At 40.9% G+C, this 25647-nt stretch overlaps 1 protein-coding gene across 1 annotated transcript in view; it reads left to right on the top strand.

The window, feature by feature from the left end:
* Positions 1-25647, top strand: part of USP35 (ubiquitin specific peptidase 35) — a 64153-nt gene that overhangs the window by 32540 nt on the left and 5966 nt on the right. The window lies entirely within an intron of this gene.

Here is a 25647-nt window from a genome sequence, read left to right as displayed (position 1 = left end):
CAGCTCTGGCCCTCACCCAGAGCATGGACATGAGCTTTCCAAGAAAATGGTTCACACATCATTTTTCAGCTTTGGTCCCTCCAGACCGGGGTGGGGTCAGTCCAGGCGTGACCTCTGCTGGGGACTCTCAGACCTGAACCTGAATCTGGGGGTGGGGGAACTGGAGAGGGGTGTTCTGGCACCCCACTAGTTGGTCCGCACCAGGTGCCTTCATCACAGAGGAACCTGGTTCCCCCCTAGCCTCCCCTGAGCCCAGCTTGTCTTAGCTTGGAAGAGAAAAGCAGCACCAGTTTGGAGGTTAGCCCCAACCGGCCCCGCCCGCAGTCACGTGCTAGGGTGACCGTTCTCAGTGGTCCCCAGGACTCAGCAGTCCTGGGGCATCTTTCCTGGCTGGATTTTAAATGATACTGCAATGATCTTTCAAAATGAAAAGTAGCAAATTAAAGTGATTTTATTGGTAAAAAAATAAAAATAAAAATAAATTCCGTATGTATGCATTAATATACTGTATTGGTATTTTTCTTTCTGACTTACTTCATTCTGTATAGTAGGCTCCAGTTTCATCCACCTAAAAAATTAGGGTTAGGGTTAGGGTGGATTATAGTAGGCTCCAGTTTCATCACCTTCACTCAAATGCGTTCTTTTTAATCTCAATTCAGTTTAGTCGCTCAGTCGGACTCACTCAGTCGTGTCCGACTCTTTGTGACCCCATGGACTGCAGCGTGCCAGGCTTCCCTGTCCATCACCAACTCCTGGACTTTACTCAGACTCATGTACATTGAGTTGGTGATGCCATCCAACCATCTTATCCTCTGTCATCCCCTTCTCCTCCTGCCTTCAATCTTTCCCAGCATCAGGGTCTTTTCCAATGAGTCGGTTCTTCGCATCAGGTGGCCAAAGTATTGGCATTTCAGCTTCAGCATCAGTCCTTCCATTGAATATTCAGGGCTGATTTCCCTTTGGATGGACTGGTTGCATCTCCTTGCAGTCCAAGGGACTCTCAAGAGTCTTCTACAATACCACAGTTCAAAAGCATCAATTCTTCTACACTCAGCTTTCTTTATAGTCCAACTCTTATATCCATACATGACCACTGGAAAAAACATAGCTTTGACTAGATGGACCACTCCTCCTGTGCAGTGACTGCTTATTCTAGGTATTTTATTCTTTTTGATGCAATAATAAATAGAATTGCTTATTGATTTCTCTTTCTGATCCTTCATTGTTAGTGTATAGAAACGCAACCAATTTCTGTGCATCAATTTTGTAACCTGAAACTTTACCAAGTTCATTGTGGAGTTCTAGTAGTTTTCTGGTACATGTAAGATATTAAGAAGATGTGGCAAGAATACACAGGAGAACTGTATAAAAAAGAGCTTCATGACACAGATAATCATGATGGTATTATCACTCACCTAGAGCCAGACATCCTGGAATGTGAAGTCAAGTGGGCTTTAGAAAGTATCAGTAGGAACAAAGCTAGTGGAGGTGATGGAATTCCAGCTGAGCTATTTTAAATCTTGAAAGATGATGCTGTGAAAGTGCTGCACTCAATATGCCAGCAAATTTGGAAAACTCAGCAGTGGCCACAGGACTGGAAAAGGTCAGTTTTCATTCCAATCCCAAAGAAAGGCAATGCCAAAGAATGCTCAAACTACCGCACAGTTGCACTCATCTCACACGCTAGTAAAGTAATGCTCAAAATTTTCCAAGCTAGGCTTCAGCAATATGTGAACCGTGAACTTCCAGATGTTCAAGCTGGTTTTAGAAAAGGCAGAGGAACCAGAGATCAAATTGCCAGCATCTGCTGGATCATGGAAAAAGCAAGAGAGTTCCAGAAAAACATCAATTTCTGCTTTATTGACTATGCCAAAGCCTTTGACTGTGTGGATCACAATAAACTGTGGAAAATTCTGAAAGAGATGGGAATACCAGACCACCTGACCTGCCTCTTGAGAAACCTATATGCAGGTCAGGAAGCAACAGTTAGAACTGAACATGGAACAACAGACTGATTCCAAATAGGAAAAGGAGTACATCAAGGCTGTATAGTGTCACCCTGCTTATTTAACTTATATGCAGAGTACATCATGAGAAACACTGGGCTGGAAGAAGCACAAGCTGGAATAAAGATTGCCGGGAGAAGTATCAATAACATCAGATATGCAGATGACACCACCCTTATGGCAGAAAGTGAAGAACTCAAAAGCCTCTTGATGAAAGTGAAAGTGGAGAGTGAAAAAGTTGGCTTAAAGCTCAACATTCAGAAAACAAAGATCATGGCATCTGGTCCCATCACTTCATGGGAAATAGATGGGGAAACAGTGGAAACAGTGTCAGACTTGATTTTTGGGGGCTCCAAAATAACTGCAGATGGTGATTGCAGCCATGAAACTAAAAGACGCTTACTCCTTGGAAGGAAAGTTATGACCAACCTAGATAGCATATTCAAAAGCAGAGATATTACTTTGCCAACAAAGGTGTGTCTAGTTAAGGCTATTGTTTTTCCAGTGGTCATGTATGGATGTCAGAGTTGGACTGTGAAGAAAGTTGAGTGCCAAAGAATTGATGCTTTTGAACTGTGGTGTTGGAGAAGACTCTTGAAAGTCCCTTGGACTGCAAGGAGATCCAGCCAGTCCATCCTAAGGCAGATCAGTCCTGGGTGTTCATTGGAAGGAATGATGCTGAAGCTGAAACTCCAGTACTTTGGCCACTGCATGCAAAGAGTTGACTCATTGGAAAAGACCCTGATGCTGGGAGGGACTGGGGGCAGGAGGAGAAGGGGACAACAGCGGATGAGATGGCTGGATGGCATCACCGATTCGATGGACGTGAGTTTGAGTGAACTCCGGGAGTTGGTGATGGACAGGAAGGCCTGGCATGCTGTGATTCATGGGGTCACAAAGAGTCAGACATGACTGAGTGACTGAACTGAACTGAACTAATGTATGGTATCTGCAGACAGTGACAGTTTAACTTCTTCTTTTCCAATTGGATTCAGCTTTTTACCATGGAGTATGATGCTAGCTGTGGGTTTGTCATATATTGACTTTATAATGTTGGAGTACATACCCTCAATGCTTACTTTCTGGAGAGTTTTTTTTAATCATAAATTGGTGCTGAATTTTGGCAAAAGCCATTTCTTCATCTATTGAGACGATCATATGGTTTTTATTCTTCAGTTTATTGATATCATGTATCACATTGATTGGTTTGTGGATGTTAAAAAAAAAATCCTTGCATCCCTGGGATGAATCCCAGTTGATTAAGGTGTATGATCTTTTTAACGTATTCTTGGATATGGATTGCTAGTATATTGCTAAGAATTTTTGCATCTATATTCATCAGTGATCTTGGCCTGTAATTTTCTTTTTTTGTGATATCTTTTTCTTGTTTTGTTAAGAAGGTGATGGTGGCCTTGTAAATTGAGTTGCAAAGTTTTCCTTCCTCTGCAACTTTTTGGAACAGTTTCAGAAGGATAGGTGTTAACTCTTCTCTAAATGTTTGATAAAATTCGCCTGTGAAGCCAACAGGTCCTAGACTTTTCTTTGTTGGGAGGTTTTTAATCATGGTTTCAATTTCAGTGCTTGTGATTGGTCTGTTTATATTTTCTATTTCTCCATGGTTCAGTCTAGGGAGACTATGCCTTTCTGAGAATTTGTCTATTTCTTCCAGGTTGTCCATTTTATTGGCATACAGTTGTTCATAGTAGTCTCTTAATATTTCTTGATATTTCTGTGGAGTCAGTTATAACTTTCCTTTTTTCATTTCTAATTTGACTGATTTGAGTCCTTTCCTTTTTTTTTGTTGATGAGTCTGGCTAAAGGTTTATCAATTTTGTTTATCTTTTCAAAGAACAAGCTTTTAGTTTCATTGATCTTTGCAGTTGTTTTTTTTTTGTGTCTATTTTATTTATTTCTGCTTTGATCTTTATGATTTCTTTCCTTCTACCAACTTTAGGTTTTGTTTGTTCTTCTCTAGTTGTTTTAGGTGTGAGGGTAGGTTGTTCATTTGAGACCTTTCTTGATTCTTTAGGTAAGACTGTATTGTTATCAGCCTGCATCTTAGAACTGCTTTTGCTGCATCCTGTAAGGTTTGGACCATTGTGCTTTTGTTTTCGTTTATCTCTAGGTATATTGTAAATTTCTCCCTTGATTTCTTCAGTGATCCAATGGTTGTTTAGTAGCATGTTGTTTAATCACCACATGTTTGTGTTTCTTAGAGTTTTTTTCCTATAGTTTATTTCTAATCTCATAGCGTTGTGATCAGAAAACATGCTTTACATGATTTTGATTTTCTTAAATTTACCACGGCTAGTCTTGTGTCCCAGTATGTAGTCAATCCTGGGGAATGTTCTGTGTGCACTTGAGAAAAATGTGTGGTCTGCTGCTTTTGCATGGAATGCTCTAAAAATATTGATTAAGTCCAACTCGTCTAACGTGTCATTGAAGGCCTGCATTTCCTTATTGATTTTTTTGTGTGGATGATCTGTCCTTTGACGAAAGTGGAGTATTAAAGTCCCCCATGATTATTGTGTTATTGTCAATCTCTCCCTTTATGTTTGTTAGTATTTGCTTTACATGTTGAGGTGCTTCTATGTTGGGTGCGTATATAATTGTTAAATCTTTTTGGATTGAACCCTTGATCATTATGTAGTGTCTCTGTCTCCTATAACACTTTCATTTAAAGTCTATTTTGTCTGATATGAATATTGCTACTCCAGCTTTCTTATGATTTCCATTTGCATGAAATAACTTTTCCCATCCCCTTACTTTCAGGGTATAAGTGATGGTAGGTATGAAGTGGGTCTCTTGTTGTTGTTCAATCACTCAGTCATGTCTGACTCTTTGCGACCGTGTGGACTATAGCACGCCAAGTTTCCCTGTTCTTAACCATTTCCCAGAGTCCTCTCAAACTTATGTCCATTGACTCAGTGATGCCATCCAACCATCTCATTTTCTGTCACCCCCTTCTCCTCCTGCCCTCAATCTTTTCCAACATCAGGGTCTTTTCCAGTCAGTTGGCTTTTGGTATCAGATGGCCAAAGTATTGGAGCTTCAGCTTCAGCATCAGTCCTTCCAGTGAATATTCAGGTTTGATTTCTTTTAGGATTGACTGGATTGATCTCCTTGCTATCCAAGGGACTCTCCAGCACCACAGTTCGAAGGCATCAATTCTTCAGCGCTCAGCCTTTTTTATTGTCCATCTCTCACATCCATATGTGACTACTGGAAAAACCATAGCTTTGACTAGATGGACTTTAGTTGGCAAAATAATGTCTCTGCTTTTTAATATGCTGTCTGGGTTTGCCATAGCTTTTGTTTCAAGGAGCAAGTGTCTTTTAATTTCACGGCAGCAGTTGCCATCTGCAGTGATTTTGGAGCCCACAAAAATAAAATCTGTCACTGTTTCCATTGTTTCTCCATCTGTTTGCCATGAAGTGATGACACATGACACAACAATGCCATGACCGTTGTTTTTTGAACATTGAGTTTTCAGCTAACTTTTTCACCTTCATCAAGAGGCTCTTTAGTTTCTCTTCACTTTCTGCCATAAGGGTGGTGTCAGCTGCATATCTGAGGTTATTTATTGATATTACTTCCTGTAAAATTGATTCCAGCTTGTGCTTCATTCAGCCTGGCGTTTGGATGATGTACTCTGCATATAAGTTAAATAAGCAGGGTGACAATATATAGCCTTGAGATACTCCTATTGCCATTTTGAACTAGTCCTTTGTTCCATGTCCAGTTCTAATTGTTGCTTCTTAACCTGCATACAGGTTTTGCATGAGGCAGGTAAGGTGGTCTGGTATTCCCATCTCTCTAAGAATTTTCCACAGTGTGTTGTGATCTACACAGTCAAAGGCTTTAGCATAGGCAGTGAAGCAGAAATAGATGTTTTTCTGGAACTCTCTTGCTTTTTCTATGATCCAGCAGAGGTTGATGTTGGCAGTTTGATCTCTGGTTCCTGTGCCTTTTTAAAATCCAGATTGTACATCTAGAAGTTCTCGGTTCACATACCTTTGAAGCTTAGCTTGAAGGATTGTGAGTATTACTTTACTAGCATGTGAAATTAGTGCAAATGTGAAGTAGTTTGAACATTCTTTGGCATTGCCCTTTTTTGAGATTGGAATGAAAACTGACACTTTCAAGTCCTGTGGCTGCTGCTGGGGGCAGTTTAGTTGATAAGTCGTGTCCAACTCTTGCAACCCCATGGACTGTAGCCTGCCATGCTCTTCTGTCCATGGGATTCTCCAGGCAAGAATACTGGAATGGGTTGCCATTTCCTTCTCCGGGGGATCTTCCCGACCCAGGCATTGAACCCGGGTCTCCTGCACTGCAGGCACAGTCTTTACCAACTGAACTATGAGGGAAGCCCAACCAAATTTGCTGGTATATTGAGTGAAGTACTTTCACAGCATCATCTTTCAGTATTTGAAATAGCTCAACTGGAATTCCATCACTTCCACTAACTTTGTTCATAGTAATGCTTCCTAAGGTCCACTTGACTTCACACTCCAGGATATCTGGCTGTAGGTGAGTGATCACATCATTGTGGTTATCCAGTTCATCATGATCTTTTTTGTACAGTTTTTCTGTATATTTTTGCCACCTCTTCTTAATCTCTTCTGCTTCTGTTAGGTCCATACCGTTTCTGTCCTTTACTGTGCCCATCTTTGCAGGAGATGTTGCCTTGGTATCTCTAACTTTTCTTGAAGAGATCTCTAGTCTTTCCTGTTCTATTGCTTTCCCCTCTTTCTTTGCATTGTTCTCTAAAAAGGCTTTCTTATCTCTCCTTACTATTCTCTGGAACTCTGCATTCAGATGGATATATCTTTCCTTTTCTCATTTGCCTTTAGCTTCCCTTCTTTTCTCAGCTATTTGTAAGGCCTCCTCAGACAACCGTTTTGCCTTTCTTTTTCTTGGGGATGGTTTCTTGTGTAGAAAGCATATATTGGTCTTGTTTTTGTATCCACCCAGCCAGTCTATGTCTTTTGGTTGGTACATTTAATCCATTTACCTTTAAGGTAATTACTGGTATATATGATCCTATTACCACTTTGTTCATTGTTTTAGGTTTATTTTTTATAGATCTTTACCTTCTGTTGTGTTTCTTGCCTAGAGAAGTTCCTTTATCATTTTTTGCAAAACTGGTTTAGTGGTGCTGAATTCTCTTAATTTTTGCTTGTCTGGAAAGCTTTTGGTTTCTCCTTAAAATCTGAATGAGAGTCTTGCTGGATATTCTTGGTTTTCGGTTCTTCCCTTTCATCATTTTGAATATTTTGTGGCATTCCCTTCTGGCTTGCAGAGTTTCCGTTGAGAAATTGGCTGATAACATTATGGGTTTTCCCTTATGTGTTGTCTTTTTCCCCTTTTTTTTTAATAGTTTGTCTTTAATTTTTGTCAGTTTGATTATGTGTCTTGGTGTGTTCCTTATGGGGTTTATCCTGCCTGGAACTCGCTGCTCTAACTGGACATGGTTGACTGTTTCCTTTTCCATGTTTGGGAAGTTTTCAGCTATTATCTCTTCAAATGTTTTCTTGGTTCCTTTGTCTCTCTCTTCTCCTTCTATGACCCCTATAATGTGAATATTGGTGCATTTAATGTTCTCCCAGAGGTCTTTTAGTTCAGTCCAGTCGCTCAGTTGGGTCTAATTCTTTGTGACCCCATGGACTACAGCATGCCAGGCTTCTCTGTCCATCACCAACTCCTAAGTGATGTTAAGGTGATGTTAAAGGTCTGTTAGGCAGTCTTCATTTCTTTTCATTATTTTTTCTGTATTCTGCTTTGCAGCATTGATTTCCACTATTCTCCCAGGTCACTTATCCATTCTTCTGCCTTAGTTATCCTGCTATTGATTCCTTCTAGTGTATTGCTCATCTCTGTTTGTTTGTTCTTTGTTCTTTTTCTAGGTCCTTGGTAAACATTTCTTAAATCTTCTCAGTCTTTGCCTTCATTCTTTTCCTGAGATCCTGAATCATCTTCACTATCATTATTCTGAATTCTTTTTCTGGGAGGTTGCCTATCTCTACTTCATTTAGTTGTTTTTCTAGGGATTTATCTTGTTTATTCATCTGGGAAATAATCCTATTTCTTTTCATTTGAGGTAGCTTTCTGTGATTGTGGTTTTAGGTCTGGAGGCTGATGGGATTGCAGTTCTTATTTCTTTTGCCTGCCTTCTGGTGGATGAGGATAAGAGGCTTGTGCAAGCTTCCTGATAGGATGGACTGGCTGTGGGGAAAACTGGGATTTGCTCTGGTGGGCAGGGTAGTGCTCAGTAAAATTTGAATCCAATTGTCTGCTGATGGGTGGGGTTGTGCTCCCTTCCTATTAGTTCTTTGGCCTGAGGCGACCCAGTCCTGAAGTCTATATGCTTCTATGTTGGTGCTGCTAAGTCTCTTCAGTCGAGTCCGACTCTGTGCGACCCCATAGATGGCAGCCCACCAAGCTTCCCCGTCCCTGGGATTCTCCAGGCAAGAACACTGGAGTGGGTTGCCATTTCCTTCTCCAATGCATGAAAGTGAAAAGTGAAAGTGAAGTCACTCAGTCGTGTCCGACTCTTCGTGACCCCATGGAGTGCAGCCCACCAGGCTCCTCCGTCCATGGGGTCTTCCAGGCAAGAGTACTGGAGTGGGGTGCCATTGCCTTAGTAAGGCTCAAGAAAATAAGGTCTGTCACTGTTTCCATTGTTTCCCTGCCTGTTTGCCATGAAGTGATGCGACTGGATGTCATGATCTTAGTTTTTTGAATGTTGAGTTTTAAGCCAACTTTTTTACTCTCCTCTTTTACCTTCATCAAGAGGCTCTTTAGTTCCTTTTCATTTTCTACCATAAGCATGGTGTCATCTGCATATCTGAGGTTATTGATGTTTCTCCTGGCAACCTTGATTCCAGCTTGTGCTTCATCCAGCCTGGCATTTTGCATGATGTACTCTGCATATAAGTTAAATAAGCAGGTGACAGCTCTGGGAGATGGTGAAGGACATGGAAGCCTGGTGTGCTGCAGTCCTTGGAGTCACAAAGAGTTGGACATGACTGAGTGATTGAACAACAGCAAAAGTAGGGCTATTGATGACCTCCAAGAGGACTTATGTGGAGACACATCTCCTAGGACTGCTGCTGCTGGTGCCCCCATCCCCATGACAGACCACCATTGACCCACACCTCTGCAGGAGACCCTCAGACACTCAGAGGCAGTTCTCGCTCAGTGTCCTGTGGGGTCACTGCTCCTTTCCCCTGGGTCCTGTTGAGCACAAGATTTTGTTTGTGCCCTCCAGGACTCTCTGTTTTCTCCAGTCCTATGGAAGCTCTGTAATCAAATCCTGCTGGCCTTCCAGATCAGATTCCCTGTGTATTCCCAGTCCCTTGGCTGGATCTTCAGGCTTGGAAACCTAATTTGAGGCCTAGAATCTTCACAACAGTGTGAGAACTTCTTTGGTATTATTGGTCAACAGTTTGTGAGTTGCCCTCCTGGCAGCTATAGAGTTTGATTTTATTGTAATTGTGCCCCTCCGACTGTCTTGTTGTGGCTTCTCCTTAGTTCTTGGATGTAGGGTATCTTTTTTTAGTGGGTTCCAGTGTCTTCCTGTCAATGGTGGTTTAACAGCTAGTTGCAATTTTTGTGCTCTGGTAGGAGAAGATGGGAGAAGGCAATGGCAACCCACTCTAGTACTCTTGCCTGGAAAATCCCATTGACAGAGGAGCCTGGTAGGCTGCAGTCCATGGGGTTGCTGAGAGTCGGACACGACTGAGCAACTTTACTTTCACTTTTCGATTTTCATGCATTGGGGAAGGAAATGGCAACCCACTCCAGTGTTCTTGCCTAGAGAATCCCAGGGAGGGTGGAGCCTGGTGGGCTGCCGTCTATGGGGTCACACAGGGTCGGACACGACTGAAGCGCCTTAGCAGCAGCAGAAGAAGATGAGCACACATCCTTGTACTCTGCCATCTTGCACCAATCCTTTCATTGTAGTTTTGATTTGCATTTCTCTAATAATTAGTGATGTTGAACATCTTTTCATGTGCCTCTTGGCCACCTGTATGTCTTTTGTGGAGAAATGTCTGTTTGGGCCTTCTGCCCATTTTTTGATTGGGTGGTTTGCTTTGATGATATTAAGCCTTATGAGCTCTTTGTAAATTTTGTAGAACCATCCCTTGTCAGTCACATCATTTGCAAATATTTTCTCCCAATCTGTGGTTTGTCTTTTCATTTTATTTATAGTTTCTTTTGCTATGCAAAACCCTTTTAGTTTAAGTAGGTTCAATTTGTTTATACATTCTTTTTCATCTTCTTTTCCATTATGGTTTATCACAGGATATTGAATATAGTTCCTGTACTATACAGTAGGACCGTATTTATCCATTACATATGTAACAGTTTCCATCTGCTAAACTCAAGAACTCGATCCATTCTTCTTCCACCAGTGTCCCTCTTGGCAGTCACCAGTCTATTCTCTATGTCTGTGATTCTTTCTATTTTATATTTAAGTTCATTTGTGTTATATTTTAGATTCCACTTAAAAGTGGTATCTTATGATACTTGTTTTTCTCTTTCTGACTTATTTCACTTAGTATGATAATCTCTAGTTACATCCCTGTTGCTGCAAATGGCATCATTTCGTTCTCTTTATGGCTGATTAGTGTATTCCATTGTATATATGTACCACATTTTCTTATTCCATTCATTTGTTGATGGACATTTATGTTATTTCCATGTCCTGGCTATTGTGAATGTTGTTGCTATGCACTTAGGAGTACATATATCTTTTTGAATTATAGTTTTGTCTGTACAGATGCCCAGGATTGCAATTGCTGAATCATATAGTAATTCTATTTTAACTTTTCTGAGGAACCTCCATACTGTTTTCCATGGTGGCTGCAGCAACCTACATTCCCACCAACAGGGTAGGAGGATTCCCTTTTCTCCACACTCTCCGGCATTTGTTATATGAAGGCTTTTAAAAGAAAAGTGATTAATTATTTATTTTTGGCCGTGCTGGGTCTTCGTTGCTATGCATGGGCTTTCTCCGGTTACATCGAGTGGGGGCTTTTCATTGCGGCGTCTTCTTCTGTGGCAGAGCACTGGCTGTCGGGTACCTAGGTTTCAGTAGTTTCAGCCCTTGGGGGCGGGCTCTGTAGTTGTGGCATGCGGCCTCTAGCGTGTGTGGGCTTCAATAGTTGTGGCATGTGGGCTTAGTTGCTCTATGGTATGTGGAATGTTCCCAGAGCAGGATTTGAACCCGTGTCCTTTGCATCAGCAGGCAAATTCTTAACCGCTGGACCATCAGGGAAGTCCCTGTACACTTTTTTAATGATGGACATTCTGACTGGCACATGGTGGTACCCCATTTGGTTTGTGTTTCTCTAATAATTAGTGATACTGAGCATCTGTTTTACCGAAAGTTTTCACTTTCGTCTCAGGTTCAAAGAATTTGTTAACAAAATAAGCTATTTGTTTTATACAAATAATACAAATATTTATTAGAGAATTATCTAGCTTACTTTCAGTATACTAACATTAAAAGAAAAGAGAAATAGAAACAGCAGAGGATACATCACCAAATCGGATTTTGACCAACATCTAGACTCAAACAGTGCTGGGAAGTCCTGTGTCACAGCACATATGGAGTCCCAGCTGGGGAAGGGTCCCAAGTAGCGTGTCCACTCCATGGGTGAGACTTAAAAAATTGCAGTTTGCGGTTCACGCTTGAAATCCTTGGATGCAAACTGATGTCATCATCAATCTGCATAAAAGTAGAAGAGCTGTCAAGGTGACTAGAAGAAAGGCCAGCCAGGAGAAACAGGACCAGACATTGGACCATGGTGTTAGTGTTTCTCTAAGTATGAGAAGATTGAAGAATTTGGGCTCATAAAAGATAAAAAACATTACCTGAAAACATCTGACTATCTGAAGGCCTGTTTTTTCCCTTTTTCCTGGAGCACAGAGTGAGCGCCTGCTTCCTGATATCCACCCTGAATTCTTTTCAGGGAATGTTGAAGGTCAGCAGTGTAGTGGCCGTGGTTTAATCTTTGCAGAGGCAGTCTGCTAGTGCCAGTTTCCAGTTAGCAGGGCCCTTCATAGCCACAGAAATGACTATGCTTCGGGGGCATTTCATGGCCATTGTGTCCCATGGTGCTAGAAAGGCTCGTTCCCAGGTCTAGACAGGATTTCATTGATAGGCCACTCAGTGTGCTGTCATTGGATGAATACCAAAAAGTCTCCAGACCATACCTATCTTATTAGCCTCTTGAACCAGGAAAATATTCTCTCTTGTTGCTTCTTCCCATATCTGGAGTTACATTATTAAACCCATTGATTTCATAGGGAACTAAATACATCCTTTTATCAGTAGCTCAGTCATATACTTGGTAATGTGAGAGACAACAATTTTCTGGAACAAGTGACATAGAACATAATATAGCTAGCCGTTATTACTAAGGTCACAAGTAAGAATTTAAGCCAGGAACTATCATTAGGTATATCCCCAGGTCATCTGACTTAGGTAAATAACTTACTGTTATTCTTAGTGTTAACTTAGTGTTAATCTCCTGGTTGTAGATCGTGGAGCATCTAATCTTTATCCAAAGATTGACTACTGATATAAGAAACAAACTTAAAGTGTCCTTTTAACAACTTAATTAAATTTTAAACACTATAACAACAAGGAACTATATCTGAGAAATGAGTAACAAAACTGGAATTTAATGTTCTTTGAAACATAAACATTTTTCATTGTTAAGGGTTTTAACCCTGCAGCCAGGGAAGGCTTTGTCCCATCAAATAAAAATGAAGTTTGTCAGGGAGTAGAGAATAGCTAAGTGGATGTTTTGGGTTTCCCATAGCCCCTGACTGTTTGATTTACAGCTATTGCTTACCCATTTTAAACTCCCCAATTTAATTGCACTCATCTCACATGCTAGCAAAGTAATACTCAAAATTCTCCAAGCCAGGCTTCAACAGTACGTGAACCATGAACTTCCAGATGTTCAAGCTGGATTTAGAAAAGCAGAGGAACCAGAGATCAAGTTGTCAACATCCATTGAATCATTGAAAAAGTAAGAGAGTTCCAGAAAAACATTTACTTCTGCTTTATTGACTATGCCAAAGCCTTTGACTGTGTTCAGTTCAGTTCAGTCGCTCAATTGTGTCCTACTCTTTGCAACCCCATGAACCGCAGCACTATGTGGATCACAACAAACTGTGGAAAATTCTTAAAGAGATGGGAATACCAGACCACCTGACCTGCTTCCTGAGAAATCTGTATGCAGGTCAAGAAGCAACAGTTAGAACTGGAAATGGAACAACAGACTGGTTCCAAATTGGGAAAGGAAAACGTCAAGGCTGTATATTGTCACCCTACTTGTCTACCTCATATGCAGAGTACATCATGAGAAATGCTGGGCTGGATGAAGCACAGGCTGGAATCAAGATTGCCAAGAGAAATATCAATAACCTCAGATATGCAGATGACACCACCCTTATGGCAGAAAGTGAAGAAGAACTAAAGAGCCTCTTGATGAAATTGAAAGAGGAGAGTGAAGAAGTTGGCTTAAAACTCAACATTCAGAAAACTAAGATCGTGGCATCCAGTCCCATCACTTCATGGCAAATAGATGGGGAAATAATGGAAACAGTGTCAGACTTTATTTTTGGGGACTCCAAAATCACTGCAGATGGTGACTGCAGCCATGAAGTTAAAAGACGCTTGCTCCTTGGAAGAAAGCTATGACCAACCTAGACAACATATGAAAAAGCAGAGACATTACTTTGCCAACAAAGGTGTGTCTAGTCAAGGCTGTGGTTTTTCCAGTAGTCATGTATGGATGTGAGAGTTGGACCATAAAGAAAGCTGAGTGCTGAAGAATCAATGCTTTTGAACTATGGTGTTGGAGAAGACTCTTGAGAGTCCCTTGGACTGCAAGGAGATCCAACCAGTCCATCCTAAAGGAAATCAGTCCTGAATATTCATTGGAAGGACTGATGTTGACTGAAACTCCAATACCTGTGGCCACCTGATGTGAAGAACTGACTCATTGGATGAGATGGTTGGATAGCATCCCTGACTCAATGGGCATGAGTTTAAGGAAGCTCTGGGAGTTGATGATTGACAGGGAAGTCTGGTGTGTTGCAGTCCAAGGGGTCACAAAGAGTCAGACATGACTGAGCGAGTGAACTGAACTGAATTTAGGAGTAGACTATTGCCATGTTTTAAGGACATCAGGATAGCAATAGTCTGAGAGTGCTGGGAAAGCTTGAAGGCAGGTGGAGAAGGGGATGACAGAGGATGAGATGGTTGGATGACATCAGTGACTCAGTGGACATGAGTATGAGCAAGCTCCAGGAGATAGTGAAAGCCAGGGAAGCCTGGTGTGCTGCTGTCCATGGGGTGGCACAGAGTCGGACACGACTGAGCGACTGAACAACAGCAAAGCAGAATGAGCTTTATGTTCAGTGCTTTACCAGAGTACCATAATCTTCAGAGATCATTGTGAAATAATACTTATTTACTTTACCAAAGGGATAAGATATTTAAAAAAATAGGATTTTAAAAACAAATATAAATAACTTAAAGGCAAAGAAATTCACAATCTGTTACCAAAGCTGCATTCTAAGAAAACTTTGTTTTCTTAACAAATTTCAGTCTGGTACCGTGTTAACTGTTAATAACAAAATGTGTTTATCTGGTTTCTCTTAAAAAGTCTTTTCTATAAATCTTGAAGAAGTAGCATTATTTTTGCAAAGGCATCAGAATGAAACCATAGAAGGCGTGTTTAAAATCTGATTATGTTACAGTTGACAAAGCAACCTGGTCATTGCTGTGACACATAACACTTTCATATGAAAAGTAGAATTTTAATTGACAACATTTTATCAGGACATATCAGATCTTTATGAATTCCACATAATTTTAGGATATCTATATTAGTAAATCAGCCATACAGTATAACCAAAGATTCGTCACTCCTCCAACAATACTTCTCATGTAATTTAACATGTCAAATGAACCCAGGTAGTTTAATATCTCTCTTTGGGATGTCTCAGGGGCCCTCTAAAGCACTCCAAAGTCAGCTAGAGATCAAAAGAACTTCATTATATGCAGAGTACATCATGAGAAATGCTGGGCTGGATGAAGCACAAGCTGGAATCAAGATTGCTAAGAGAAATATCAATAACCCCAGATATGCAGATGACACCACCCTTATGGCAGAAAGTGAAGAAGAACTAAAGAGCCTTTTGATGAAAGTGAAAGAGGAGAGTCAAAAAGTTGGCTTAAAGCTCAATATTCAGAAAACTAAGATCATGGCATCTGGTCCCATCATTTCATGGCAAATAGATGGAGAAACAGTGGAAACAGTGTCAGACTTTTACTTTTTGGGGCTCCAAAATCACTGCAGATGGTGACTGCAGCCATGAAATAAAAAGACGCTTACTCCTTGGAAGAAAAGTTATGACCAACCTAGACAGCATATTAAAAAGCAGAGACACTACTTTGCCAACAAAGGCCTGTCTAGTCAAGGTTCTGGTTTTTCCAGTAGTCATGTGTGGATGTGAGAGTTGGATCATAAAGAAAGCTGAATGCTGAAGAATTGATGCTTTTGAACTGTGGTGTTGGAGAAGACTCTTGAGAGTTCCTTGGACTGCAAGGAGATCCAGCCAGTCCATCCTAAAGGAAATCAGTCCTGAATGTTCATTGGAAGGACTGATGCTGAAGCTGAAACTCCAATACTTTGATCACCTGATGCAAAGAGCTGACTCATTTGAAAAAACCCTGATGCTGGGAAAGATTGAAAGCAGGAGGAGAAGGGGATGACAGAGGATGAGATGGTTGGATGGCAAAGATGGTTGGATGGCATCACCGACTCAATGGACATGGGTTTGGGTAGACTCCGGGAGTTGGTGATGGACAGGGAGGCCTGGTGTGCTGCAGTCCATGGGGTCGCAAAGAGTCGGACACGACTGAGCCACTGAACTGAACTGAACTGAGAATTTAATTTTAGAAAGTTTTGCCAAAACTATAAAAAAAGGTTTATAACACTCAGTTAGATAGGATCATATAGGTCACTGTGAAACAGTTATTTACTTGGCCAAAGTAACAAAAGATTTTGAAGGTTAACATAGAACAGATCACTTTAGAGGTAAAGAAACTTAAAATCCATTATCAAAGGCAATTAGATGTCTGAAAATTTGTACTATGCACAAAACTCTTTTCTTGGGGTCCGTCTTCCATAAACCTCTGTTTAAAAAAACAAAAATCACTTTGTTCATTTAGAAACAGATACCTGTATGTCAGACCTTTTTTTCTTAATAAAATGTAATTTCAATTTTCATACTTTTTTTTTTAAACTAAAAACACACATCCTACTATCCTTAAGCAACCCTGAACTGTCCTTTATATTAGCATTCTGTAAATTGGTGAACATAAATACCAGTGATAATTTCTAAAAACATTTGCTTTCTTATAGAGAAAATCTCAGGGTGGCACCAAACATACTCATTAATAGTGCAGGATCTCTTTAGTTTCTCTGTAAGAGGAAGTTAGTGTTCAGTAATTAATATTTTAGAATCTTATTTTATTTGGAAATGACCTAGCTATTCAGTAAACTTTCATCAATTAGTTTAGCACAACTCTAGAAATTCAAGTTACTCCAACCTGGAGAGACTATTTTAGATAGATATTCCTAAAGCATAATGAAGCATTTATAAATTAATAGAATTTATCTAAAAGCTCCTGTCTCTTTTACATTTTTCTTTGTTTAAAAGTTTCTTCACTTGAGTTACTTTCCTTATGGACAAATTCAGCTTACATTAAACTAGGCACAATAAAAGTATTACACAGTGTCGATGACTCAAGGCATGTCTTAATTAGATTAGCAAATAAACATTAATGATGAGTTGCTTCAGTTGTGTCTGACTCTTTGTGACCCCATGGACTGTAGCCCACCAGGTTCCTCAGGTCATGGGATTCTTCAGGCAAGAATCAGATCAGATCAGTCGCTCAGTCGTGTCCGACTCTGGGACCCCATGAATCGCAGCACGCCAGGCCTCCCTGCCCATCACCAACTCCAGGAGTTCACTCAGACTCACGTCCATTGAGTCAGTGATGCCATCCAGCCATCTCATCCTCTGTCGTCCCCTTCTCCTCTTGCCCCCAATCCCTCCCAGCATCAGAGTCTTTTCCAATGAGTCAACTCTTCGCATGAGGTGGCCAAAGTACTGGAGTTTCAGCTTTAGCATCATTCCTTCCAAAGAAATCCCAGGGCTGATCTCCTTCAGAATGGACTGGTTGGATCTCCTTGCAGTCCAAGGGACTCTCAAGAGTCTTCTCCAACACCACAGTTCAAAAGCATCAATTCTTCAGCGCTCAGCCTTCTTCACAGTCCAACTCTCACATCCATACATGGATTTCTATTTCCTCCGCTAGGGTATCTTCCTGACCCAGGGATCAAACCCATGTTTCTTATGTCTCCTGCATTGGCAGGCTTTATCACTAGAGCCACCTGGGAAGCCATAAAATATTTACTATTTCCCAGTTCATGTGAACCTGAAATTCATTTAGGTTGATTTCTCTTGTAATTGTTTGATTTGTAAATGCTTACTTTTCTTTAAGTCAATTGAATTAGAGTTCATATGCAGATTAACCTCAGCAATATTATCCAAAACAAAGACACACTGAGACATACATAAATCCAGACAGAGATGTCATAGTTTTCTGCTTGAGATTTAAAATGTCTCTTTGACCCCTCCCCCCAACCCTTTCTTTCTTGGCTTGAAGTTATAATTTACCCAAGGCTGAGGTTTCAGGCAAAGTGGGGTGTGTATTTCAAGGACATGCAAGGGTTAACTTCAAACTTTTCCCTGTGTGAGTGCTTAGTCACTCAGTTGTATCTGAGTGGCGGGCTTTAGCCTGCCAGGCTCCTCTGTCCATGGGATTCTCCAGGCAAAAATACTGGAGTGGGTTGCCATTTCCTTCTTCAGGGGATCTCCTGACTCAGGGATAGAACTTTGGTCTCCTGAATGGCAGGCAGATTCTTGACTGTCTGAGCCACCAAGCTATTCCCTAGGCAATGCTTTTTAACAGGCTGCCTGTGTTTTAACTGCAAATGCAAAAAGAACCAGTTTTGCAGTTTCAAAAAGAAAAAAAAATCCAGAGTCTAAAGAATATCATGGCCATCCTGTGTCCAAAAAAAAAAAAGTCATCTTTCTATAGTCACAGTTGTACAGCTGAAATATAGACCAAATAGTGCTAAAATTGACTGTGATAAAAGGGGCAGATGGGCTGATAAAAATCTTGGATTGTCCCCCTGGGGAGGTGGGGTCTTTGATCAGAAGAATCTGAAGGGGCAAAGAAACTTGCTAGAGTGGGGGAAGCTAGGCTCCTCACTCCCCTGATAGGGGAAGTTAGAAGGGGATTAGCTGATGGAGAGGGAGACAGCGAGTTGGGGAGGTAAAGTCCACAACTGCACAAACAGGAGAGAGAGGGCAGTGGGGGCCACTGTTAGAGCTGTGGGCAGGCGCAAGGGAGAGCCTACTTAAAAGTGAACATTTAATGCCAATTTTTTTTTTTAATGCCAGTATCATTTTGGCATTGTAGCATGGACAGTTGCCCTCACAAATCTCATAATTCTTTTTCCAGTTGTAACTTCTTAGACAATTTTAAGTTAGCTTCATGTACCTTACAGTAGGCAGAGAAGAGGATCCAGCGTCTCACCCGGAGTGTCACATTCTTGTCCTTTTTCAGTCTGTGCGAGCCGCAAACATTCAGTAACTGCTCAGGGTTTGGACCACTTTTTAAGATTCCAATTCTCACATAATCCAGTGACTATGTACCGTTCATTAGCTGACGAGCAATAAGGTGAATCTTGCCATCTGGAAATAAACTCTTCATCAACCTTAATCTCTTTCTTCTTGAAGAGGGCGTTTTGTTTCACAAATCCTACTCAGCCAACTAGTGTCTTGTTTTCACTTTCGTCTCAGGTTCAAAGGATTTGTTAACAAAATAAGCCACTCCTTATATACAAATAAGTAATACAAATATTTATTAGGGAATTATCTAGCTTGGTTTCAGTATACTAACATTAAAAGAAAAGAGAAATAGAAACAGCAGGGGATACATCACCAAACAGGTAGGTTTTTGGGAAAAGGTCCCAGCTAGTGCATCCGCTCCATGGGTGAGACTTCAAAAATTGCAGTTTTGGGTTCCTGCTTTTAATCCCTGGATGCAAACTGATACCATCAATCTGTGAGCAAATTGCGGCTCTGGTTTCATGTCAATGCTATTTTTTTGTCCTGTAAAACTTGGAATCTTGTTAAGCCTGGCGCTTGGTTGACCAGTACCCCTCCAGGGGCTCAACGATTTCAGAACCTGTCTCCGATCTTATCTGTGGTGCCTCAAGTCTTGCATTCACAGCAGGCAGTCAGGGCACTCAAAGTCAGGGCAGTGTCCAGGCAGGTGAAAAGCTAGGTCAGAGGTCTGCTCTGCTTTGTCTCTGAAGCCTAAACAAGAGTATTGATTTAATTTCCCTAACAGCATTTTTTCATGCTACTGGCCATCTGTTTGTCTACTTTGGAGAAATGTCTGTTTTGGTCTTCTGCCTGTTTTTCTGTTGGGTTGTTTTTTTGGTTGTTGAGTTGTATGAGCTATTTGTATATATTTTGGATATTAAGCCCTCGTTGGTCACATTGTTTGCAAATATTTTCTTCCATTTTGTAGGTTATTATTTTCATTTTGTTTATTTCCTTTGCTGTGCAAAAACTTTTAAGTTTGATTAAGTCTCATTTGATTTTATTTTTATTTCTATGGCCTTGGGAGTCTGTCCTAAGGAAACATTGGTACGTTTTGTATTAGACAATGTTCTATGATCTTTGTTTTGAAGTCTGTTTTGTCTGATAAGAGTATTGCCACCCCTGCTTTCTTTTCATTTCTATTTGCATGAAATATATTTTCCCATCACCCCACTTTCAATCTTTGTGTGTCCTTTGCCCTAAAGTGGGTCACTTATAGGCAGCATATTGAAGGCTCTTGTTTTTTCATCCAACCTTCCATTCTGTATCTTTTGATTGAAGTATATTTAGTCCATTGACATTCAAGCATTCAAGGCAATTATTTATAGATCTGTTTTTTTTTTTTTTTTTTTTTGCCATTTTAAACCTTGTTTCCCTGTTCATTTATTCATTTGGCTGTGCTGGGTCTTTGTCACGGCGTGTGCTGTCTTTTAGTTGTGGTATGGAAACTGCTAGCTGTGGATGTGTGATTTAGTTCCCTGATCAGGGATCGAGCCTGGCCCTCTGCATTGGGAGCATGGAGTCTAAGCCACTGGGCCACCAGGGAAGTCTCCCTGTTGATTTATATTTCTTCTTTGTCCCTTTCTTTTTCCTGTTGTGGTTTGATGATTTTCTTTTGTATTATAGTTCCCTTCTTTGTGTGTGGGTGTGTGTGTGAATTTATTGTATGTTTTTGATTTGTCGTTACCCTGGTTTTCAAGCACGGTAACCCCTTCCTGTATCTACTTGCCGTGGACTGGTGGTCATACACCCCCAGGTGTAGTCACACTGGATTCCAGCCCCAGTCCTCTCCCCACTTCTGATACCTGAAGCCTGAGTTCCAGCACTCCCTGCTGCCAGCTCCAGTGGACCTGCATGTCAGGCTGGGGAGTGCCTGGTGGTACTGACCATCTGTGCAGTTCTTCCTCTGCTCTGGCTGCCACGAACAGGCCGCTGCGCTCTCCTCTGAGGCCATGAGGCTCCCCTTCCATCCTGGCTGACCTCCTTGCCAGTCAGGAGGCTTCCCAGGTTGCAGAAGTCTTTCCTCCTTTATAGCTCCCACCCAGTGGTAAACATCCCATCCCAATTCCTGTCTTGCTTGCTTGCTTTTTTTCCCTACCCAGTTACATGGAGATTTTTTTTTTTGCCCTTTTAGCCTGTCTGAGGTCTTCTGCCAGTGTTCAGTAGATATTCTGTGAGGATCATTTCACATATAGGTGTATTTGTGGCAGAGGGTGAGCTTCATGTCCTACTACTCCAACATCTTGATCTCTCCCTGTGGTCAGTACTTCTAATCCCTAGTGTTGTGGTCAGAAAAGATGCTTGATATGATTACAAGTTTTCTTAAATTTACCAAGGCTTGCCTTGTGGCCCAGCATGTGGTCAATCCTGGAGAAGTTCCACCTGCATTTGAAAAAGAATTTGTATTTTGCTTTTGGATAGAATGCTCTATGAATATCAATTAAGTCCGTTTTGTCTAATATGTCATGCAAGCCCGTTATTTCTCTATTAATCTTCTGTTTGGATGATCTGTCCCTTGATTAAAGTGTGTGGGGAGGGTTAGTGTCCTCTCCTATTCTTGTACTGCAGTTGGTTTCTCCTTTTATGGCTGTAATGTAAGCATTTGCCTTATATATTGAGGTGCTCCTGTGCTGGGCACACATATTTATAGTAGTTAGATCTTGGATTGATCCCTTGATCATTATGCAGTGTCCTTCTTTGTCTCTTATGCTATGCTATGCTATGCTAAGTCACTTCAGTCGTGTCCGATTCTGGGCGACCCCATAGACGGCAGCCCACCAGGCTCCGCCATCCCTGGGATCCTCCAGGCAAGAACACTGGAGTGGGTTGCCATTTCCTTCTCCAATGAATGAAAGTGAAAAGAGAAAGTGAAGTCGCTCAGTTGTGTCTGACTCTTCGCGACCCCATGGACTGTGGCCCACCAGGCTCCTCCGTCCATGGGATTTTCCAGGTAACAGTACTGGAGTGGGTTGCCATTGCCTTCTCCATTTGTCTCTTATAACAGTCTTCATTTTGAAGTCTGTTTTGTCTGATGAGCTACTCCAGCTTTCTTTTGATTTTTATTTGCATGGAATCCCTTTTTCCATCTCTTCATTTTCAGTCATATGTGTCCCCAGATCTGAAGTGAGTTTCTTGTAGATAGTATATATATGGGACTCGTTTTGCATCCATTCAGCCAGTCTGTGTCTTTTGGCTGGAGCATTTAATCCATTTATATTTAAGGTAATTATCAATATGAATGTTCTTATCGCCATTTTGTTGTTTTGACTTTGTTTTTGTAGGTCTTTTCCCTTCCCATCTTCTTTGCTTTCTTCTCTTGTGATTTGTTGACTATCTTTAGTGTGGAGTTTGGATTCCTTTTTCTTTTTTTATGAGTGTATGTAGTGTAGATTTTTGGTTTGCAGTTGCTATGAGGTTTTGATATAACAGTCTCTACCAGATTGTTTTTTAAGTTGCTAGTCTGTTAATTTCCCATGCATTTCCAATATGCTGCATTTCTGCTCTCCTCTTAACGTTTGCTGGTCTTGATGTCATATTTGTGGGTAGATGATTTCTTACCTTTTTGTATGTTTGCCTTTACCAATGGACTGTCCCGTTCATAATTTTCTTGTTTCTAGTTGTAGCCTTTTCTGCCTAGAGAAATTCCTTTAATATTCGTTGTAAAGCTGGTTTGGTGGTGCTAGATTCTCCTAGTTTTTGCTTGTCTATAAAACTTCTGATTTCTCTGTCAAATCTGAACGAGAGCCTTGCTGGGTAGAGTGTTCTTGATTGCAGTTTTCTCCCTTTTATCACCTTAGCTATCCCATACCACTCCCTTCTGGCCGGCAGAGTTTCTGCTGAAAAATCAGCTGATAAAGGTATGGGGATACCATTTTATGTTATTTGTTGCTTTCCCCTTGTTTTTAATATTTTCTGTCTTTAACTTTTGTCAGTTTGATTAATATATGTCTCAGTGTGTTCCTCCTTGGGTTTATCCTGTATGGGACTTTTTCCTTTCCCATATTAGGGAAGTTTTCAGCTATTACCTCTTAAAATATTTTCTCAGGCCTTTTCTCTCTCTTCTCCTTCTGGGACCCTGTAATGCAAATGTTGGTGTGTTTAATGTTGTCCTAGAGGTTCATTTAGTGTATTTTCACTACCCTAAAAATCCTCTGCTCTATCTGTTCATCCCCTTCCAACTCCTGGCAACCTTTTTACTGTTTTCATAGTTTTGCCTTTTTCAGAATCATACAATTGGAATCATATAGTATGTAGTCTTTTCAGATTGGGTTTTTTAACTTAGTAATATGCATTTAAAGTTCCTCCATTTCTTTTCATGGCTTGAGAGCTCATTTCTTTTTAGCACTGGAAAATGTCCAGTGTCAGGATGTACCACAGTTCCATTTATCCATTAACCTGTTGAAGGATATAGGATATTTTGTTGCTTCAAAGTTGGCAGTTATGAATAAAGCGTGCATCAACATACTTGTGCAAGTGTTTGTGTGGACATAAGGTTTCACCTCCTTAGGGTAGATACCAAAGAGTATGATCGCTGCATAGGATGGTGAGAGTATATCTGGTTGTGTAAGAAATTGGAAAACTTTCTTCCAAGGTAGCTATACTATTTTACATTTCCACCAGCAATAAATGAGAATTCCTGTTGCTCCCTGTCCTTGCTAGCATTTGGTGTTGTCAGTTTTCAGGATTTTGGCCTTTCTTTTTTTAAAAAAGTAGTACTTACTGGAATATAGTTGCTTGCTAATGTTGTGTTAGTTCCTACTGTACAGCAGAGTGAATCAACTATATGTATATATATACCCCCTCTTTTTTGGATTTCCTTCTCACGTAGGTCACCGCAGAGCACTGAGCAGAGTTCCCGGAGCTGTACAATAGGATCTAATTAGAGCACTGAGCAGAGTTCCTGGAGCTGTACAATAGGATCTAATTAGAGCACTGAGTAGAGTCCCCGGAGCTGTACAATAGGATCTCATTAGTTGTCTGTTTTATACGTACTGTCTATAGTGTATGGATTTTGGCCTTTCTAGTAGGTTGTTGTTGTTCAGTGGCTCAGCTGTGTCTGACTCTTGGTGACGCCATTTACTGCAGCATACCAACTTTCCCTGTCCTTCACCATCTCCCAGAGTTTCCTAAAACTCACGTCCATCGAGTCGGTGATGCCATCCAACCATCTCATCCTCTGTCGTCCCCTTCTCCTCCTGCCTTCAGTCTTTCCCAGCATCAGGGTCTTTTCTAATGAGTCAGCTCTTTTCATCAGGTGGCCAAAGTATTGGAGCTTCAGCATTAGTCCTTCCAATGAATATTCAGGGTTGATTTCCTTTAGGATTGGTGTGATTTCCTTGCTGTCCAAGGGACTCTGAAGAGTTCTCCAACACCACAGTTAGAAAGCATCAATTCTTCGCTGCTGAGCCTTCTTTGTGGTCCAACTCTCACATCTGTACATGACTAGCTGGAAAACCATAATTTGACTGTACAGACCTTTGTCAGCAAAGTAATGTCTCTGCTTTTTAATATGCTGTCTAGGTTTGTCATAGCTTTTCTTCCAAGGAGCAAGTGTCTTTTAATTTCAAGGATGCAATCACTGTCTATGGTGATTTTGGAGCCCAAGAAAATAAAGTCTGTCAGAGTTTCCATTGTTTCCCCAATGTATTTGCCATGAAGTAATGGGACTGGATGCCATGATCTTAAGGTTTTTCTGAATGCTGAGTTTTAAGCCAGCTTTTTCACTGTCTTCATTCACCTTCATCAAGAAGCTCTTTACTCCTTGCTTTCTGCCATAGGGGTGGTGTCATCTGCATATCTGAGGTTATTGATCTTTTTCTTGGCAATCTTCATTCCAGCTTGAGCTTCATCCAGCCCAGCATTTCACATGATGTAACTCTGAATAGAAGTTAAATAAACAGGGTGACAATAATAAACAGCCTTGATGTACTTCTTTCCCAATTTTGAACCAGTCCATTGTTCCATATCCAGTTCTAACTGTTGCTTCTTGACCTGCATGCACACGGGTTTCTCAGGCAGGTAAGGTGGTCTGTTATTTCCATCTCTTTAAGAATTTTCCACAGTTTCTTGTGATTTATACAGTCAAAGCCTTCATTGGCTAGGCTTTACTGTAGTCAATGAATCAGAAGTAGATCTTTTTCTGGAATTCTCTTGATACTGTAACAGAAAAATTTTAACTTTAATGAAATTTGGCTTATTATTTTGGTGATTTTTCTAAAAAGGTATTCACCACACTCAAGGTCATTAGGTTTTCTCTTGTTGTTTTCTAGGAGTTTTATACTTGAGCATTTTATGATCCATTTTGAGTTAACTTTTGTGATGGGTGTAGGGTTTGTGTTCAGATTCCTTTTTTTTGGTGGGGGACGTGTACTTGTTCCAGTACCATTTTGTTGACCAGAGTGTGTCTGCCCCATTCTACTGCCTTTGCTCCTTTATTAAAGATCACTTGACTGTGTTTATGGGGATCTGTTTCTGGGCTCTTTATTCTATTTATCGGTTCCCCTGTTCTTTGACCAGTACCACACTTCAGCATCTTTTTGACAAGTCTCAAAGTAAGGCTTGTTTTTGGCTGTGGGAGGAGCTCCAGGCAGTTTGTCCTCTCAGCTTCAGCTCCAGGGGAACGAGGTTGGAGCTGAACTCCAGGACTTCCTGACACCACTGCTGCTGTGGTTCTCAAGCTGCCTGGGGAAGGACTAGCTTTGTTTTGTTTTTGGATTTCCAGTCTGCTGTAGACTCCTACTTTTGTACAATATAATGCAGTGACTTACTAGGTGATGATCATGTGTCTGTATAACAGTGGTGTCAAATCACTATACAAGTTTCTAAATGCTCTCTCCAAACTTGCTTTGTCACAGCCTGCTAAGTG

The sequence above is a fragment of the Bos taurus genome, chromosome 29, assembly GCF_002263795.3.
Source record: "Bos taurus isolate L1 Dominette 01449 registration number 42190680 breed Hereford chromosome 29, ARS-UCD2.0, whole genome shotgun sequence".
Taxonomy (NCBI): Eukaryota; Metazoa; Chordata; class Mammalia; order Artiodactyla; family Bovidae; genus Bos; species Bos taurus.
The sequence above is the reverse complement of the archived record's forward strand: the minus strand, read 5'-3'. Positions and strand labels throughout refer to the sequence as shown.